Source organism: Cebus imitator, unplaced genomic scaffold (assembly GCF_001604975.1).
Source record: "Cebus imitator isolate Cc_AM_T3 unplaced genomic scaffold, Cebus_imitator-1.0 Scaffold145, whole genome shotgun sequence".
Classification (NCBI taxonomy): Eukaryota; Metazoa; Chordata; class Mammalia; order Primates; family Cebidae; genus Cebus; species Cebus imitator.
The window spans coordinates 3,261,255-3,264,204 of NW_016107460.1; the positions used below are offsets into that span (position 1 = coordinate 3,261,255).

Here is a 2,950-nt window from a genome sequence, read left to right on the forward strand (position 1 = left end):
GCAGTGATGCGATCTCGGCTCACGGCACCCTCTGCCTCCTGGGTTCAAGCAATTCTCCTGCCACAGCCCCCCAAGTAGCTAGGATTACAGGTGTCCACCACCATGCCAGGCTAATATTGGTATTTTTACTAGAAATGTGGGTTCACCATGTTGGCCATGACTGGTTTTCAACTCCTGACCTCAGGTGATCTTCCTGCCTCAGCTTCCCAGTATTGCTGGGATTGCAGGTGTGAGCCACCACACCTGGCCTGTGTTTTGTTTTATGAGACAAGTTCTCCTTCTGCTGCTCAAGCTGCAGTGCAGTGGTGAGATCATAGCTCACTGCGGCCTTGACCTCCTGGGTTCAAGTAATCCTCCTGACTCAGCCTCCCAAGGCACTGGGATTACAGGTGTGAGCCACTGCACCCGGCTGCGTCTTTGGTTTTTACACGCTAACGTTTGTGCCCCACTACATTTTTGCTGGGAGAGGGGAAGGGCCAGGATTCATATTCAGAATATGTTGTTTTTTCACTCTTCTACTTGTTTATTTACTTGAATCTTATGTATTATTGCTGAGTCTTAGCTGCCCTTGCCCACTATGTGCCGTATGTCACAGCAGCAATGTGGCAACAAGGCACACACTGAGTGCTGTGGGAATGGTTAACTAAATCGACCCTGTGCTGTCAGGGACTCGTCCCGCAGTTAAAACAAGTTGCGTAGATGTATCCACCAACACAGGTGTGTGTTTTTTGCGTTTTGGGTTTTTCTCTTGAGATAGAGTCTTGCTCTGGCTGGAGTGCAGTGGAGCGATCTCCGCTCACTGCAATCTCCACGTCCTGGGCTCAAGTGACTCTCCTGCCAAGTAGCTGGGATGACAGGCTCGCGTCACCACGCCCAGCTAACTTTTTGCATTTTTAGTAGAGACGGGGTTTCACCATGTTGGCCAATCTGGTCCCAAACTCCTGGCCTCCAGTGATCTGCCCATCTGGGCCTCTCAAAGTGCTGGGATTACAGGCGTGAGCCACTGCGCCCGGTCTTTTTTTTTTTATATATTTTTAGTCGAGATGGGGTTTCACCGTGTAGGTCAGGCTGGTCTCAAACTCCTGGCCTCAGGTGATCCGCCTGCCTCAGCCTCCCAAAGTGCTGGGGTTACAGGCGTGAGCCACCGCGCCTGCCCGGCCTAGATAAATGTTTATGACATACTGTTCAGTGAATGAAGCAGATTACAAACCGGTGAAAGTATCATGAGCCTTTTTCAGTTTTGCTTTTTATTAATGTGAAATTCATATAACATGAAGCTAACCATTTTAAAGAATGTAATTCAGTGGTGTTTAGTTATTCATCACATTGTCCAACCATCACTCTACGGAGTTCTGAATGTTATCACCCCCATCCCTCCTCCCCAGCCCCCGGTAACAGGCCCGACTTCCTGTTGCTGTGGTCCATCAGTTCTGGGCATTTTCCCTGCAGTAAGTGGAATCACACAACCTGCCGCCTTTGTGTCTGGTGCCTTTCCCTTAGCATAATGTTTGCAAGGTTCTTTTACATCGTAGCAGGAGTCAGTGCTTCAGTCCTTTTCATGGCTGCATAATATTCCATTGAATGGATGTTCCACATTTTGTTTATCCACTCATCTCTGATGGATGTTTGCCCTGTTTCCAATATTTGTCTGTTGTGAATTGTGCTGCTATGAACATTTGTACACAAGTATTTGAACACCTGCCTGGAAGTGGAATTGCTGAGTTACTCAATAATTCTATGTCTAACATTTTGAGGATCACAGTGGCCAAACTATTTTACATTCCCAACAGCCGCGTATGTGCCAGGATTCCAACTCTTCTGTGTATTCATTCACCAATGCTTGCTACTGTCCTTTATTTTTATCTTGGACTATTTTTTGAGACAGTCTCGCTCTGTCACCAGGCTGGAGTGCAGTGGCACAATCTCGGCTCACTGCAATCTCCACCTCCTGGGTTCAAGAGATTCTCCCGCCTCAGCCTCCCAAGTAGCTGGGATTACAGGTGCCCTCCACCACACCCGGCTAATTTTTGTATTTTTAGTAGAGATGGGGTTTCTACTAAAGATGTTGGCCAGGCTGGTCTGGAACGCCTGACCTCAGGTGGCATGTCTTCCTCAGCCTCCCAAAAGGCCGGACGACAGGCTCAGTGAGCCGCCGCGTCTGGCCGGTCCTCTGTTTTAATTATTACAGTCATGCTAATCGGAATCAGCTCCTCATTGGGGTTTTGATTTGCACTTCCCCATGAATAATGATGCCGGCCTCCTTCCCGTGGTAGGCGGCCGTTTCTGTGTCACTGGAGAAATGTCTGTTGAACTCTTTTGCCCATTTTAAAGTTGAGTTGTAAGAGTTCTTTGCATGCCCTGGATGCTGCCCCTCATCAGAGAGATAATTGGAAAATATTTCTTCCCATTCTGTGGATTGTCTTGTCACTTTCTCAGTAGGGCCCCAGAGTTCATTTCTGTAGAAAATAAAAGACACGTCTCTTCTAGGAAAAAACAACATGAGGCCCGGGCGTGGCGGCCCAGGCCTGTCATCCCGCACCTTCGGGGCCGAGGCAGGTGGATCACTTGAGCCCAGGAGTTCAAGACCCGCTCGGGCAACTTGGAGAGACTCCATCTCTACTAAAAATACAAAACATTAGCTGGTGCACCCCTGTGGTCCCAGCTACTTGGGAGGCTGAAGTGAGAGGGTCGCTTTGGCCCAGGAGGAGGAGGCTGCAGTGAGCTGAGATCCTGCCACTGCACTCCAACCTGGGCGGCAGGGTGAGACCCTGTCTCAAAAAACAAAAACAACAACAAAAAACACCAATCTGGCCAAGCGCGGTGGCTCACGCCTGTTAATCCCAGCACTTTGGGAGGCCGAGGCGGGTGGATCACAAGGTCAAGAGATCGAGACCATCCTGGTCAACATGGTGAAACCCCGTCTCTACTAAAAATACAAAAAATTAGCTAG

The 2,950-nt window shown here is 49.1% G+C and overlaps 1 protein-coding gene across 1 annotated transcript in view; it reads right to left on the reverse strand.

Moving 5' to 3' along the window:
* HES4 (hes family bHLH transcription factor 4) overlaps positions 1-2,950 on the reverse strand; it is a 16,518-nt gene that overhangs the window by 7,846 nt on the left and 5,722 nt on the right. The gene's annotated exons all lie outside the window — the stretch shown is intronic.